This window comes from Tamandua tetradactyla, chromosome 18 (assembly GCF_023851605.1).
Source record: "Tamandua tetradactyla isolate mTamTet1 chromosome 18, mTamTet1.pri, whole genome shotgun sequence".
Classification (NCBI taxonomy): domain Eukaryota; kingdom Metazoa; phylum Chordata; class Mammalia; order Pilosa; family Myrmecophagidae; genus Tamandua; species Tamandua tetradactyla.
In genome coordinates, this window is record NC_135344.1 from 67,943,349 (window position 1) to 67,962,447 (window position 19,099).

Below are 19,099 nucleotides of genomic sequence, written 5' to 3' on the forward strand. Positions count from 1 at the left end.
CAGCGGGCTCCTAAGGGAAGACTGGAAGTTGGGAAGCTGTTTCCTCAGGGCAGGTTGTAGATTGGGTGGCTGTTTCCTTGGGACAGAACATTACAGGTTTATCTAGCAAAGGCTTAGCAGAATTTAGGGTCTCAACGTCCCCACAGCCATTATTTTCAACCCATATGTCCCCATCCCAATTTTCAGGATCCCATTCCTTTCCAATAAATGGTCTCACTTTAATGGCAGACATCATGCAAGGCTGAGAATTTTGTTTGTGTGGTACTTGCGCAATGAGACTCTGGGTCTGGTTTTCAGAGGTCTCAAGTCTGGGGCCACAGGAAATAAAATTTTCTTTCAGGGCACAAGTAGAAACTTTTACATTTTTCATATGGTGCTTAAACTGCAAATTTGAGGCCTTCAGCTCATCCTATTCTTTTATAGTTGTATTCAGCTTATCTGGGAACAACCAGTCAACACCATAATACCTTTTAATACCACAAAACTCTGCTGTCACTCAGAGCCTTGCATTGTATAAGCATACAATTAGCAGAATCAAATGGTGATATTTTGTGTATCTCTATGGCCAATTCACGCCATGAACTGTAAATGCTATCTTGGTTATTGGAAATAGAGTCATTAGTGTCTCTGAGTCTAATCAGAGTAGAAAACCAAGTACAAAAATTCCATTTTTAAGATTCTGTTTCTTAAAAACCACTCCCAATACCAAAGTTGTAGTAGTCAGGGTTCTCCAGGGAAACAGTTAACAGGAGATATCTGTAAATATGGGATTTCATAAAAACTTCTCATGCAACTGTGGGGATGCACAAGTCCAAATACCAAAGGGTAGGCAATGAGCTGGCAACTCCAATAAAGGTCTTTAATGAATTTCCCAGGAAAGTCTGGCTTGGTTGAAGTGGAAAGAAAGATTCTCTCTTCTGACTTTTCCTCTAAAGACTTCAACTGCTCAGCTTAACCACCACTCATTGAGGAAGACACTCCCCTTAGCCGACTACAGATATAATCAGCCATAGATATCATCTACATGCTAATGATGTAAGTCCATGAAATGTCCTCACAGCAACAGATAGGCCAGTGTTTGCTTGACCAGATGACCGGGCCCCATCACCTTGCCAAGTTGACACATGAACCTAACCATCACAGTATTCAAACTATAATTTCATGAAACGAAATTAAGAGATGCTAGAGTACAGAGTGAGTTTCTATCTGTATTAGTTAGGGTTCTCTAGAGAAACAGAATCAATAGGGAACACTCGCAAATATAAAATTTATAAAAGCATCTAATGTGACCACGGGAATGCAGTGTCCAAAATCCGCAGGGCTGGCTGTGAAGCCAACGATTCCGATGGAGGGTCTGGATGAACTCCACAGGAGAGGCTCACCAGCCAAAACAGGAAGAGCCTATCTCTTCTGAATCCTCCTTAAAAGGCTTCCAGTGATCAGATTAAGCATTACTCATTTCAGAAACACTCCCCTTTGGCTGATTACAAATGTAATCAGCTGTGGATGTAGCTGACATGATCATGATTTAATTCTATGAAACGTCATCATCGCAACAGACAGGCCAGCACTTGCCCAACCAGACAAACAAGTACCACCACTTGGCCAAGTTGACACATGAACCTGACCATGACACTATCATTTTTCTAGTATTGAGTGAGACAATGGCAGTGGTAGAAAGATATTATACATTTCATTTTTAAAGTTTCAAAAAAGAAAACATTTACCAAACATGATGTATTCTATTTTTTCCATTCTATTTTTTCTATTTTATGACAGAAGGCTGACCATGACCAACAAAATTCATTTCATGAATCAATCAAGGAAGGTGATACATGTTTGGAAAACACTGCTCTAGCACCCCCAACTTTCTCACACTATTACCACAAAGTCAAAAGTAGTTTGTACTTAACTGGGAATAAACATGGATGTACTCTCTTAAATTATGATCTGTTGATCTTTCCATTATCAATAGACTATTTTTGTTTGCTTGTTTGTTTGTTTTGCATGGGCAGGCACCAGGAATTGAAGCCAGGTCTCCGGCACGGCAGGTGAGAAAAAATGCCACTGATCAGTAGACTCTTAAATGAAAAAAATATTCAGGACTATTAATCAATGTAGTACATAAGGCACAGTGTCTTTTGTAGATAATTTGGCATATGTTAATCTATTATTTTCATGTTCATTATGTAAAAAGAACAGGGAGATTTTCAATCTGTTCAACTGTTTGCTATCAACTTGGTAAAACTTTCCAATATGGTAAAAATAAATCACATAACATACAGGTATGTGTTGATGTCATGCATTCCTCTGCAGACTCAGGTTTTATCAGAGAGAGAGAGAGGGGGTAGAGAACCACCAAAATTAGAGAAAGCTTGTACTTGCTTCATGAAAATAGTAGCAGGACATCAATAAAATCTGCGCATTAGCTATGGATGTTACCATGGACACCAGCACAACACAGCAAATCATGAGTGGGAGAAAAAGAAAAAGATGAGAACCAAGTATAGTTCCTCTACATGAAGTACGTATTTTGAAAGATAATTATTTACTTGTAATTTTCTTACCGAGTTTTTCTTTTGTTTCAGACTCTGCTAATCCTTTGGAACGTCAAAGCCCTCTCAGCAGAAGTAGAAAGGAAAGATCTAGATTTAAGTGTTAATAACAGCTATTTTCATTCTATCCTACTTTGATCCTTGTTTTCTGTAAAAGAATAATTAGAAAACATATGAGCTGTCCTCTCAAACATGCAATCTTATAAATGGTTCAAAGTTACAGGTAATGTTCAGTATCAAAGAAATTCAAATTCTATAATTCTGCTCTAGAAGAAAAGCTTTCAACAGGTCAGCCATCTCTACTTTCAAAAGCTAAATTTATTCATTCAAACATCTACCTTTTTATTCATTCCATAGATTAATTAGGACATGCAATGGTAATGAAATGGAGACAAATTATGTAATTAATGTATATTAGCATATGTATAATATCATGGTAGCTGCTACTTTGCTGTTGTTTTTGGAGCTACAGATGGGAGCATTTTCATATCTGTGCTCTGGGCATGATGTACCTATGCAATCGAAGATAAGACCATAGAGAAGTTCCCATAAAGAAATAGTAGAACAGATTGTGTTTCAATCAGGATTCAATCAGAGAGGCAGAACCAGTAGTGGGTGCAATATATATATATAGACAGAGATCGAGAAATCGAGACTATGATAGATATGGATATAGATGTATATTTAACACATATTAATATCTACCTACCATCTATCTATTTAGTCTACCTATAGCTATACCTATATTTAAAAGGATTTGTTGTAAAAAATTGGCTTGTCCAACTATGGGCGCTAGTTAAGCAGTGTCTATAAAACTGTTGTTGCTACATTTAATGCTAGAGCTTGACGTTCACAGTACAGGTAGGAAAGAAGGGAAGAATAAAGTAAAATACAAAAGCTCAAAAGCTGGCCAGAATCCATATGCATGAGACAGAAACCTGCACAGATGGACTGTAACGCATGTCTTGTTGCTTCTGGCATTGGTAATGAAGAGATCCTACAGAAGCCACACCCTTTATCACAAGGCTGATGTATACACATAGTACAGGAGTCAGAAAAGCAAAAGGAGGCTTCAGGGAAAGAAGGAGCAATTGGAGGCCCAAATGCTGTGTCACACCAACAAGGTGTTACAGCAAATCTCCAACAATGTGTGTGAGCTACAAAATGGCTGCTCCTTATCTTCTGGCTTCCAAACATTACAGGACTCCCTCCTGTGGTCAGAAATGTTCCCTCTGTAGTCTCTTTGTCCTTTGTAAATTATAACAACAGCTATCAGTCATTGGCTATTTTCTACGCAGCAGACATGTATGCTGTCTTATTTTATCCTCACATTTCTTTGAGGGAAAGTCTATCAATGATCCCAACTTCAGGTGAAGAAACCAAGGTTTAAACATTGTGGTGGCTTAGAGTTACATACACCAGCAAAATGTGTTCTTAAACCTAATTCATTCCTGTAGGAGTGAACCCTTGTAAATGGGACCTTGCGGAGAGGTTACTTCAGTTAAGATGTAGATCGACAGAATTAGGATGGGTCTTAGTCCTATTACTGATGGTTTTATAGGAAAGGCCACAGAGAAATCCAGAGGGAGCAGCCGGAAGCTGAACATCAGTGGAACCCAGAAGAGAAGGCAGAAGCCAGGAGAAGCCACCCAAAGACCCAGGACCACTGACAACCAGCCCCAGATTACTTGAGCCTTCTGGGAAATAGCATTGCTTTGATGACATCTTGATCAGGGACTTCTCTTAGCCTCAAAACCAGGAGCCAATATATTTCCTTTGTTCAAGACAACCCATCCTTGCCTTAGCAGCCAGGAAACTAAAAACAGAGAATAAGTTAATACTGAATAAGGCTATAAAACTGGACTATTCGTGGAAGTAAAATACAGGTCTCAATGTCTAAGGTCATACCCTCTGTTCTAGCTTGCTGACTGCTGGAATGTGATATACCAGAAACAGAATGGTTTTTAAAAAGGGGAATTTATTAAGCTGCAAGTTTACAGTTCTAAGGCTGTGAAAATGTCCAAATTAAGGCAAGGCTATGGAAATGTCCAAATTAAGGCGCCAACAAGAGGGTACCTTCACTCAAGAAAAGCTGATAAAGTTCAGGATTTCTCTCTCAAATGGAAAGGCACATGGCAAACATGGCAACATCAGCTAGTTTTCTCTCTAGGCTTCTTGTTTCAAGAAGCTTCCCCAGCGGCATTTACCGTTTCCACCTCCAAAGGTCTCTGGCTGCATGGGGTCTCATGGTTCTCATGGCTCTGAAGCTTTTCCCAAAATGTTTCCTCTTTTAAAGGATTCCAGTAAACTAATCAAGATACCTGGAATGGGTGGAGTCACATCTCCCTGTAATCGAAGGTTAATACCCACAATTGGGCATGTCACACCTCTGTGGCGATAATCTGTTCATATTTCCAACCTACAGTGCTGAATAGGATTAAAAGAAAGGCTGCCTCCACCAAGTGGGTCAGGATTAAAGCATGGCTTTTCTAGGGCACATAATCCATTCAAACCAGCACACCTTCTGAACTTCCAGCTCATGCCCAGCTTAATTAGAGCCCACATTTGAATATACTCTGATTATTTCTAGCTGTATCTATTTCTCTTTTCCAGCACACTGGAAATTTGCAATTTCTCTTTTCATTTTATTGTTCACTATTTCACTTTGTTTAACCTCTTTTTATAGCCACGTGGGTTAGTTTTGCTTCAGTTTTTATTCACAGTAACAGAGGAAAATGTCTCACTTTTATTTAGAAGGTAATTCTAGCAAATTATAATCAAGCGATATTTTTTGGTAAGCACTTTTGGGCAAATACTTATCACTGTAAAGACTTCAAGATGCTTCAAGAAATTTAACAGATTTTTAAATCTAAAAACTTACATCAGTTCTTAAAATTACAAAACCAGGTGATTGCTTGAATTAGGAATATGAGATAAAAAGGAGAGTAGATGTTGATGCTCAAGTCACTAACTTGGACATTTCGATATATCTAGAGGTCTTACACTAACTCTGGAGAATAGAAACACCAGAAGGAAGCACAGTATGTCAAAGAATACCTACTATGTGCCACAGGACTGTGCTGAGTTTGTTTTTCATACGTTATCTTTTTTTTTGCATGGGCAGGCACCGAGAATTGAACCCGGGTTCCGGCATGGCAGGCAAGAACTCTGCCTACTGAGCTACCAAGGCCAACCCCATATATTATCTTAAAACTTCAGAATTATTTATAATGAGTGGCTCAGGGTGATTCAAGCAATCACTGGGGAAGGAGGACTGTGCTGTGTCAGGCATCAGTGAAGTCCTAACCAGGTCATTTCTCTTCCCCCTCAGACAATAGCAAAAAGAAAATAGGCTCTTTTGGTGATGACACATTGTTAAAGAATTAAAATTAAAATGAAATTGAAAGGAGAGAAATATTGAATAAGGAAAAGCAAAAACAAAATAAAAACAGTATTATCCACTTAGAAAGTGGTCTCATTACGAGACAGGACTTTGCTAACAGCCTTCTGACAATATTCTAAGGCTGTTCTTAGAATCGATGTCATTAAGCTTAACTTGAAGATGAAGCATTTATTAGCATCAGTTAGAGAAAATTATTGAATGTAAGAAACATTAAGAAAATGGTTCTGTAAGAAAGAAGAGTTTCCTCATGATCGATTCTTGACTTCCACCTTTAAATTGTTAAATGCATGATTCCAAATATATTTTGAGCTCTTCCTAAGAGTCAGGTACTGGTGTAGTGCTCGCTTCTGGGCATATAAAGTTGAAAAAATCAAGATCTTTCACCTTAAAGAGCTGAGAGTATATTGGGGCACATGGAGTAAATGAGGCAATCACAAGTCAGAGTGAGAACTGTGGCCACAGGACACAAGATAGGAGGGAAACCTGACCAAGTGTTGAATCTTGAGAATAGCCTTTCCGAGGAGGTCACATTTATGTGGCAAAAAGGATAGGTAGAATTTAGCTGAAGAAAATAATACAAGAATAAAGAAAAACATTCTAATAGATAGTATATGAAATGACAGGAAATGACAGGAAGAGAGAGACTATGGTATGTTCTAGGAACAGCAGGCACAGTAATCCCAACCAACTGAATGTTTACATTTTAGAAATACATAGTCAATAGCAAGCTATGGTTGGCATGGATTAAGGCTCACTAAAAGTCACTGCTCAAGGGTGATACAGGAAGAAAATCTGTGCCTTAGAAGATGTACACTTTCAAAACCAAGCAAAGAATTGCAATTTAAACACTCTAGTGCCACTTAAAATATTCAGTCAATCTGGATATATTCTTGAGTTGTGATTCTCAAGAGCCTATTCTCCTATATGCTTTATATTCTGCCACCCCTTTTTAAAACTTCTGGGCCAATCTTGCGCTTGCAATTTCCTTTCGTTCATTTTTACAATTATTGACAAGATCCTTGCTGGTATTTTTATAAGTTATTACAGAATTTGAGGGCCTGCCTTCTTAGTGCATTTTATTAATCAAATAACTAGGGAATATTTTATGCACTGTCCCTTTAATAATTCCATATGGGCTCTCAAGTGGGGGAAACAAATTTTGTATTGTTTTTCTTTAAAAGAACTCAACAAAACCCTGCAAATCGTGAAATAAAGTCATGTGCATTAAAAAATATTTGCCATTTGCAAGTATACAAAATCACATCTGAATCAAGGGAGTACCCCTGCACAAGACAGAGCATACAACCAAGCAAGTGTCAAGAGATGAACCAATGTGGTAGGGGAGAGATCTTCAAAGCCTTTCCATTTCCCTAAGGAACTTTGGACTTATATTAAAAGGAATGGTTAATAGAAAAAAAAATTAAACTAGATGAATGTCATGAAACTTTATCTGGTGACTTTTGGACGTAATGATTTGAAGTGAAAGAGGGTGAAGTTGGGAAATCTAGGGAGGATTAAATCAAACTGAGTCAAAAGACATTGATGGCTTCAACTAGGGAATTAAGTGGAGACTTAAAGAAGTGGATGCATTTGAAATATATTTAAGGAGCATGAGCAACAAAACTAGGTGACTGCTTGAATTAGGAATATGAGATAAAAAGGAGAGTAAATGTTGATGCTCAAGTTACTGACTTGGACACTTCAATATATCTAGAGGTCATACACTACTTCTGGAAAATAGAACCACCAGAAAGAAGTATAGTGTGTCAAAGAATACCTACTATGTGCCAGGGGACTGCGCTAAGTTTGTTTTTCATACATTATCTTAATACATACATATATGGCATGGCAGGCGAGAACTCAGTCTGCTGAGCCACCATGGCCCGCCCCTTTATGTATTTTTATTCTTCTAACAGCCCATCCCCCAGACCTAACTTTTAGGTTATTTTAAAATTTTGGTTTTTCTTTTTTTCTGGTTTAAAATGAAATACATGCTCATTATAGAGATTTGTATGATAAAGGCTAAAATAGACAATTAAAATATCATTCACATATTCCATGCATAAACATTATTTCATATTATTTCACTCTAGAATTCACTTTGTATATAAGTCTTGTAACATTTGTGTAAAATTGCACACAGTTTTTTTTTTTTTTTTTTTCTTAAATGGGCAGGCACCGGGAAACGAACCCACGTCCTCCGGCATAGCAAGCGAGCATTCCTGCCTGCTGAGCCACCGTGGCCGCCCTGCACACAGTTTTTATTCTGCTTTTCAAGTAACATTATTTTCCCTATCTTTTTCTACACTGTCAGAATTATTTTAACCTACAAATTTAATAGAAACATAATACCCAATAATACAAATATATACAAATAAAATATTTAATAGTTCAAGAGGTACAATTGTTTTTAACAATTGCCCAGTTCTTGGACAATTAGGAGTATTAAGAATAAAGCAGTAATCAGGGTCTTCATATCCAGCTTTTTTCCATATTGTTTTTTTTTTTCCTCACTTAGGATGGATTCATAGAAATCATGAAATAGTAAGTTACATACAATAGATTTGGCTATTATTGGGGTCTACGCATTTAAACTCTGCCATAATATTTGAGACTGCTAATCTTGGTGGTCTTTCTTTTACATGACACCTTTGAGATTTGCCTCCATGTTTTAAAATATTTGCTAATTTAATGGAAAGTACCATTTTTCAATTTGCACTTTGCCTATAATAAACTTTAAAAAAGTGATTATCAAGCAGTATAGTCTAATGGTTATCACCATGGGATTTGAAATCAGACAGACTGGATATAAACTTTGGCAGCTACACCTGCTACTGATGTTCATCTAACATTTATTAAGCCCAAGTTTCTTTGTTTACAACAACAATACTAGTTAACATTTATAGAGAATTTACTAAATGGCAGGCATTCTTCTAAGATCACTCTAATATGTTACAATAATTTCTACAACCACTCCATGAAAAATGCACTATTTTCCCAGAATTTACACCATTAGATCCCTATACGATGCTGCCCCACAGAATTATTGAAAGGCTCAGCTGAGATGGTGCACATGCATAAAGTATTTTAGGACTACATGTAGAAAAAGAGAATGCATAATAAATAGTAGCTAAAAATAAAAATATTTTTTCTCTGTAAATTGACTATGTACATTATTCATCATCCAATGGTATTTCTGAAATTGTCTTATCAACGTATATGAGTTTTTCCTAATAACGTTATAAGCCACTTGCTGCAAACTTTTAATTATTTTTCTGGAATCCTGTGAAGCTAAAATAATCACATTTTTGATCACCTTCAAATATATGAATGATTAAGCACAGAAGTTCAGAGAAAAGTTCAGCAAGGAAACAAATAGTTTACTTTCATTGATGCTTTGTTTTATTTTAAAAGACAGTGATAATACCCTGTATGGAATAGAGAATGGGAAGTAGTTCTGAGCAGTGAGGCATAAGAAAGCCAGGCAACATTCCTACCCTGTGTAATCAAATCTACATTTTGTCTTTGCTATAAATATTTAGACTGCCAAAGATTCATATGCAATAATGAGGCTGCAAAATTGCACTTGACCTTGAATAATAAATTATTTTAAAGTAAAAGGAAGAAAATAGAAAGACATTTGAGGGAAGGGAGTCACCAGAGTAAAGTCAGAAAAATAGGACTATACGTGATGAGAGAATTTAACAGGTGATTTTGGTGCCAGGGGGAGTGGTGGACACTGTGGAAACAAAGATGAATGTGATGCAACCTCTGTTCTCAATTTTAATAAATGAAAAAAATTTGCCTAAAATAGTGTTAAATGTACAAAAATTAAAGTCTAAAGTAATTTAGATAAAACAGCAAGATGAATGATTATTTGTGTTTTCCAAAAGGTAGACTTAGAAAATAATTCACACGTTTTGTAGAACTAATTAATTGTCTCCAGGGAGAAAAGAGTCAGTGTCACTGGATAGTATCAAGGCTGAGACAAAGATAAATGCAAAAGTAAGAAGGAGAGAAGAAGCATGGAGTGTGTTCTAGTTATCTATTGCTGTGCAACAATATCTTTACACATTTAGCATATTAAAACTTCACTCATTATTTCAGTTTCTATGGGAAAGAAATCCTGGCTGGCTTAACTGGTTTCTCTGCTGAAGGGTCTCAATCCCACAATCTAGAAGATAGCTGAGACTGCAGCCACATCAGGAGCTTGACTGGGGAAGATCCACCTACACGCTCACTTAGGTTGTTGGTAGAATGCATTTCCTTGTGTGTATAGAACTAAGGATATCAGGCCCAGATAGTTGTTGGCTGGAAGATGCCCTCCTAGAGACTGCTCTCAGCTACTGCTGGCTTCTCCAAGTGGCTGTTCACTTCATCAAGCCGGCAAGAGCATCTCCTTGCAAAATGGGTGTTAATATCTTATGTAACATAAGCACATCTCTATAATTAAGTACATCCTGAAGCCTTTCCCATATTCTATCGTTAGGAAACAAGTTCTTGTCTCAGCCACAGTCAAGGGGAAGGGAATTACACAAGGACATGGTGACACCCTGACCACTAGCAGTCACAGGGACCACCCTACAGTCTGTCCACCACAGCATATTTGAACAATTCCTGTATTATGGCTGTAATGCATTTGTAAGGTGGAGCGATTTAGCTGGACTGGAGGTGTAGGTGTTTAAGTGACAGGGATCTATTAAAGGGTGTAAAGAAGGAATCAGTATGCTCAGATTTGAGTCTCAGATAGTTTACTCTGGCAGCCACTGGGAGGATGAATTTGAAAAGAGTGAGATTAGTTGGAAAATTCACTGAAAATATATAGAAATTTTCTACATATGGACTGGAAAGTAGAAATTGTAGCTTTGGTTTCTGTAACTTGAGATTCATCACCTCACTGGAGATTTTCTCCAGTCCTCTTCCCAACACTCCAGCCTTAGGTAGTTACTAGCAGTCTTGAAAATCTCTGTGAAGTAACAATTCTCCCAATTTCCTTCATTACACTTGATTTCAAAACTGGAAAATTTAAACTACCCCTATTATCAGTACAGGATATAAACTGTGGAAAGGGGAAGTGATGGGTAGACAGCACCAAGCATTTAAAGATGATGAGATCATCAACAGCTAAAGCAGGATAAAATAAGAAGATCCTGAGAAAGAGACCAATAAGAAAGAAGCATTTATTTGACTTTGGTAAACAGAGATAATGGACAGCAGTATAATGTAAGCTTGTATAGGTAGTCTGATAGAGTCTATGAGCATTTCAGCATTTCAACTTATTGACCTTTTTTCAATAAAGTTAGGGTACATTGTAGGATTTAAAGAAAGGTGTGGCATGTTGATGAGAGTGTGTGAGAATGAGTAGTGAAGAATGTCAGATGAACTAAAAAGGAGGAAATTCTGTAGTTTGAGAGATAAGATATGTAGGTTGTACAAGTATTTTATAACCGAGATGATTAAGATGGTGATGATGTAAATAAAAGGAGTAGAGAATAAATTTAAAAGGCTCTGGAAAGAAGAAATGATAGAAATTAATGACCAATTGAAGGTAGAGGATCAAAGTAAAGAAAAATGTTAAATATAAGGTATAAGAGTAACTGTAATATTTTATATTTCCCTAACTCCATAAAGTTAGACAGAGTCTGAAACAATTCATGGAATATGAAAGCAATTTGAGTGACAGCAAGGTTAGGGACACTACAAACTGTTCCCTTTTCTTCCTGCCCAACTAGTTTCTTTAAAAACTTGGCCAAAAAGTTCTGATTTTGTAATTAACCAAAGGCAAAAGAGATCTTGCCAAACTTCTAACTGCTATCAAAATAAGTTTCTTTATATTGTTTTTAAGAAGCATAGTTTCTAAAATATAATTAGTACTGTTCATATTTCCAATAGTGGCAGACCAGTTTCTTGTGATTAACACTCCCACTGAGATCAACTATAATTGCTAGAAATAATGAAAAAATGTAAGTGTGAAATTGTCAAAAGGCACTAAGGACTTCAGATGCAAAGATCCCAGAGAGACAAGCTCCCAAATTTGTCACAGCTTTTAACCTCAATCCATTTGCCAACTCAAAATGAGAGGCTGAAAAACAGTTCTGATTTTCAAAGACTTACTAGCCTGAATGTACAAGATGAAATTTAGAGTCTACCAAGGAACAGGTGATTTTTCCATTGAACCCCTGAATCACTCCACTCTAGAAATAGGGGTGAATCACACCTACATCAGCCTTTCACAAAGTCCAAAGCATTCCATAAATTTAAGTCCATCTCTGATTTTATGAAGGTGATATGACTCCAGATAACTGCTAGCCAGAAGAAAAAGCAACATCTTTCTGTTAGCCAGAGCCTAAAATTATCTTTACAATTTTTCAAAATGTCCAACACTCAAATATTATCAGACATATAAGGAAATAAGCCACATCACCAAAAGAAGGAGAGGAAGAGAGAGGGAGTGAGTAAGAAATAGACCCACAGATGATTTATAAATTGGAGTTATAAAAAATACATATAAGTATCATAAATAAATATGTTTAATATATTCAAGAAACCATACTATAAGATGAATATTTTAGAAAGAACAGGAAAAAATGGAGAATCAAATGTAAGTTTTAGAGCTTAAAAATATGAAAACTAACAAAAAATTAATCAAATTTGTTCAGTAGCTTATTAGATGCAGTTAGAGGGAGAATTAATAAAGTGGAAAATATGCCAGAATAACATATCTGGACTGAAATTTTTAGAGACAGAAGACTGAAAAATATATTAAAAATTTATGAACTGTATGTTACAGAGTAAAATGTCCTAATACATATGTAATTGGAGTCTGCAAAAGAGAGGACAGAAAGTATAAATCAGAAGTAGTTTTGGAAAAGATAATGGGTGTTTTCCAAAAATGACAAATGAGTCATACAATCAGAATCACAATGCATACTAAGAACGATAAAAACAAAGAATATCACAATCAGATACATCATTATAATTCTGTTGAAAGGCAAAGACAATGAAAAACTTTTAAAGGGAAAAAGAGATTTAAAATCTCTCACCTTCAAAGAAGCAAACCAATTGGAATGAAACAGAAGACAACTGAATCATGTTATCAAATGTTAAAAACAAACAAACAAACAAACAAAAACCCTAGGTTAAACCTTAACCCAGTAAAATCCCATTAATATAAAGAAAAATTAAAGATGTTTTCAGACAAAAAAACTGAAAAAGGGGAGGAAGAAAATGACTCCAGATGGAAGTGTGGAAATATAAAAGGGAATGCAGAGCAATGAAACTAATAAATATGTAGGTAAATATAAATGATCACTAACTATAAAAAATATTAGCCCTCACACTCTTCAAACTCCTATTTTGATATTTCCTTTATAAGCCTCAATTCAAATTAGATGTAAGCCCTAAATATGAAAGGTAAAAGGATAAAGCTTCTAGAAGAGAATGTAGGAGAGTTTTAAAACTTAGAATAGTCAAAGTTTTGTTCAAAAGGACACAAAAATCACTGACCATAAGAGAAAATATTGATAAATAGTACTACTTTAAATTTAGGTGTGATGAAAAAGTACATTATGAAAGTGACAAGGCAAGACACTGTGTGGGAGAAAATACTTGAAATATGTTATACCCACAAAAGACCCATATCTTTAAAATATAAAAGACGTCTATAAACCAATAATAGAAAAAATAGATCATAAAAAGGAAAGGGGAAAAAGAGTGAACAATCACTGACCAAAAATCTCCCAAGAGGCAATAAATGTAAAAAGTTGAGAAATTTCATGGGTTAACAGGGAATAGTAAAATTTAAAATAAAGTGGAAAAGACTAAAAAGACCTGCATAACGTTGGCCAAAAGAAGTCATCCATAAAAACTAACCAACTTTCTTTTATATTAAAAAAAAGTTATGATGTTGAAAATCAGGTCAGTTGGAGTCATAATAGGGAGGGGACATATGGGAAACATCTGGGATTCTCGTATTGCTCTATTTTCTGACCTGGTTGTGGTCACACCCCTATTTTCACTTTGTGATTATTCATCAGTTTGTATACTTATGATTTGTGCTTTTCTGTAGGTATTATATACTTTCATAAAAATGTTTGAAAAAAGCAATTGCAGGTAAGTAAACACAAATTTATTCAGGGTGAATAACAGAATCCTTGAAAAAAATAGTTCTTAAAAGCTGTGGAATGCGACCAAATTAGTTCCTGACTGGTAAAAGTAAAATGTAATACTAGTCATCATTGGCCAAATTTAAAACATCTTTCTTTTTTTTTTTTTTTTTTGCCTATTTTCATAGATATGAACATTATTCTCCTAAGAAAGAAACAAAATTAACAGCACTACCTCCCACTTTATTCCTGCAAATTTATATGGCCATGTTCTCATTATTATAATATACATATTCTAATCTTAGCTCTCAGAGTTGTTAACCTTTGTTCTTATGAAAATGCTTCAACGCTAATAACTAAAAACACATCTCTTTATCATAGCTTTGTCATTCAACTCTTGGTTGATTGGCATTTGCTGTCAATTAATATCTTCAAGAAATATATTCATAGATGATATAAGTTCTTAAGTATTGAATATTTGAGATATATGTCTAAATTTAATTATTGAATAGTAACTTACTGAGAATAATTATTGGGTAAAATGTCTTTCATGAGGATTTTAAGCATTTAATTAGTATCTCATTGAATGTGGCTGTGAAGGAGTATGAGAGCAAAATAATCTTTTCTTCAGATGCCTATACAATTGTTTATTTATCCTTACAGTCCATTCATTTTACTAACCTACTTACTGGTGTTAATTGTTCTACCTCATTTTAGTCTGACTTCCTCTATATCAAGGAACTTTTCCCCTACTATATTTTAAAATTCATTTATACTTCATCTGGTCTATTTTCTTTAATGACTTGTTGATTATGCTTTACTCATTTCTTTAATTTTTTTCTCTCAAGGTTTTAAACATTATGTTCTTTAACATTTTATTTTGCTTGAATTGCTCAAGTTTGAATTATTCAAGCCTATCCTTCAGATCTCACTGTTTCCAATGATATCTAGTCTCCTTTAACTGCTTTTGCCATGTCATTTATTTCTATTATTGCATAATTTTATCTTTACTTCTTTTATAAAAGTTCTTGCAGTTCACAAAAATTTATTGGGCAATATATCTTATACAAAAATCACTGGGTAGGGTATAAGGTATAAATGAACAGTTTAGATAATAATAATATAACAACACCCATGTACCAATAATTCTGCTTGAGAATTAGAACCTAACCAGGACTTTTGAGGCCTTTGCAAGCCCATCAACTCTCATTCTTGTGACTCAAATAATTTCAGTCCTAAAATTAGGGTTAATAATTCTCTTCTTGCCTTTTAATTTTTTAAATTTCAATATTTTAAAATGTGTGAATGTATTCAATTATTATTGATATTTCTGAGGCCTTATTTAAGGACACCCTTTACCACTCTGAGGAATGTGATATTCTGAAGAATGTCAAGATGATTAGATTTCCTTTAGATGATATTGGGACAGAGAACAGGAATCACTGAGTCAAGACATAGCCCTAGGGTAAGACAGTGAAATATAATCTTGTCTATTCCAAGCACGTGCAAAATGCTTCTGTTTCTCTTTCTGGATATAGAACAAAAAGAACACATTTACCAAATAAACTTATATTGGAAATTTCAGAGCCTATGTTGATCTGCTTTAGACATTGAATCTCCAACTGTTAAGTTCCTGAGTCCACCACTATCCATTATAACCCAATTGGTTTCTGAGTGGGCAGACTGATGAATTACTGAATATATCATCTATTTAGTACAATATTATACAAAATAATGTATAGTATACAGCTTATACACAAAATAATAGAAACATATCAATTCACTATATAGTACAATATGTTACATAGATCATATATAACTCTCTGCCTAATATTTATATGAATATATGCTAATATACTCTAAGTAAATTTATATCTCTGAAATGCCTAGTAGAATTCCTGGCACATACTAAGAAGTAGGTATTCGATGCATGAAAAATTCATTATATAAAGATGTCAGAACTTCAAAATACATATTCTTTTCATTTATCTTCTCTGAAATCTAGAACTATACTTGTAAAATGTGAACCTTTTTCTTCTCATAAAACTGTTACTAAATTGTTAGTGTATCTAACAATTTGCTAATATGACTATAAGTGTAAAGATTTTGGTCATATTTCTTTTGGCTTAAATTTTAGGAAAACATTCATTCAAAAGCAATTTTGTTAAATAATATATGTTGCAAAATTAATTCATATTTTCCATAACCATGTTGATATCAGTACCTATCTGCAAATATTGCTATAAAATAATAATATCTCTGCTTATATTTATATAACATAGTATGCGCATAATATAAAAGAGATGAGATGAATATATCCAAAGTTTCAAGACCCTGACAAAAAATAATCTTTAGTATTTTTAACTAAAAATAGGAAATATATAATATTTAAATTGTTTATTTTAATTTTATTCCTTTAAAGTGGAATGATGAAGTTTGTCTTTATAAAGCTATACTTTAACATAGAATTTCCAATGAAATTGTTGTAAGAGGTCTACATTCCACTTCTTAAAATTTTTGACAAATGAGAAGAAATGTGGTAATTAAATGGAACTTTTACACCAAACTTATTTTACCCTTTAAAGAACATTATTTTTTACAGTATTGCTCATTCATTCCTTATTTTTTTTGACTCTGCTATAAACAGTTAAGACATAGAACTGCATAAATTCTTCCCAAGGTACTTAACATATGTTCATTTTTCTCATTTCTGCATCACTCTTCGAAAGTAGTCTGAGTAGTTATGATTATAAACCAAAAATAACAGATATTTTAAACACATGTAGAATAGCTTACTTCGAAATTTTACACCTAAAAATATTTTAAACATACTTATATGCCAATACTATATGCAAGGCCATTGTTCTGAGCACTCAAGATAACTCACTAAATCATTCCAATATCCAATCAATTCAATAGTATTACTAAACCTATGTCACAGATAAAGAAAATGGCACAGTACAATTTAGGATTTATGCATGGTCTCAACACTTGGTGTACTGGCAATTGGTTTTCAGAGTTCATGTTTCTTCTGCCATATATAACAGTTTCTCAGAAGATAGCTCATGTATATATATATATATTTTTTTTCTCTGTGTAATTATCAAGTGGTAGGAATTTTCAAACACAATATTTGTAATACATGAATCCATAATGCTACAGGTCTGAAAGTAAATGCAGAATTTGGGAATATTGTATATTAGAAGATGGAAAGTATAAAAAGAGGCAATGGAAAAGCTAGCTAAACCAAAGAAGCATCTGACTCCTTGGGTTGCTTAGTAACCAAGAGTAAGGAAGAGAACACAGTAGTAGACTGGAGCAAGGCATGAGTGAATGCTGAATTCAGCAAAAGAAGACAAAAGAAAAGAAATGCAAAAAACCTCTGAGCCAATAAGCTCTTCCTTCTCTCAGGATAATTCCTCTGTGCCCTGAAACATATACAGTTGAAGAACCCTCAAGTGATTCTGATAACTGGCCATGACTGCAGTTACTGCCATTGAGGTTTGTGAGCGATAGATGACCCATTCCATAACATGCTTTCTTGAATAAAGTTCAGAATCATTAAAAGGAGCTGTGAATTCCTATTCAAGAATGCCTAACCTGCCTCTCCAGCCTCAAGCTGACTGCTTTTGTTCCTTCTCTATGCCCTGCCCCTGACTGCATCTCTGACCTTTCATCATGCGGAGTACTTTTCCACCCTACATCTTTTGTTCATGCTGGATCTTCCTGCTATAATGCTACCCTACAACGTCCTACTCCTTTCCCTGGCAATTACTCATTTTCCAGTCTTCCCAATCTAGTTCAGGTCCTTAAATTTGTGACTTTTTCTCTTAGATATGCCCTTAATTTATCCCTTCATACCTCTTATAACAGCAGGAATTGCATAAACATTTATGAGATTATTTGTTTATGATATCTTTCCCAATTGTCTGTAAACAACACAAGGGCAGAAAGCTGAAGTCTGTTCTGTTCATTCTTTCAATTCCTAGTATCTAGTGCAGTGCTAGGTACTTAAGAGCCACTTAATAGATACACAGTGAGTAGATGAATGAATGGTCAATTATGGCTAACAACATGGATTTAACTACTCACTTGTTTTATGAACAATATTTTGTTTATCAATGTGATAAAGTTTAAGTAAGGTTATTGCTGCTTAATATCACTTAGGTGATTACTGTTTTCTCTCAAGTATTATGAAGCAAAGCATTAAGGATTTATTTGTAAATCTTTTTACTTTTACTTTTCTTTGTTTTACTATGCAGAACAGTGGGCTATAAAGACTGAGGGTAATGTCAGCAATATAGCTTCATAGGAATGTAAATATCAGAAGCAAAGTGCTGCATTTCAAAAGTCTCTTTTGTGATTTGACATGTCATTTAACAAAAGGTCTCATGTTTGCCAGTATTCAATGCTTTCATATAGTCAGTAGGAGTCATCAAAGATAATTTACTGTGACAGAGTTTCCATTTTCAAAAACAGTTAGTGAAATAATCTGTAATAACGTATAGATACCAAAAGATGCTACTTCAAAAATCAAGGCATTATTTTATAATACAATACAATGAAGAGGACAGATAAAATTCTATAGGGATTAAAGCAATTGCAGAAGTACTTTTTATATTTTAGGAGCTTAGTCTTGTTTTTTGGATACTTTTAGATTATAAGAAAAGAAATGTGAACAATCTATAAAATTCAACATTCATTTTTATTGTGGTGGTTATTGTAATGACTCATTATGACATCTGTTGAAATGAACTAATTAAGTGTTTTCACAATCTTATCTCCATGTGTCTTAAGATGTTCTTGCCTTTATATTCAAGATCTAGTTAGGCATTTCAGATGATCTGTTCCTGCTGTTTTAGGCAAGAATATGTAGATAATGAGCATGTGTACTAAAAATGTCAAATACTTGATCAAGTATTCAGAGCATAGATCTTTAAAAGATAATTGCAGGAAACATAGACAAGATGATATAGTTAGTTCATTCTCTAATTATTCCATAGCTCAAATACAAAGCAACAATCAATAATATATTC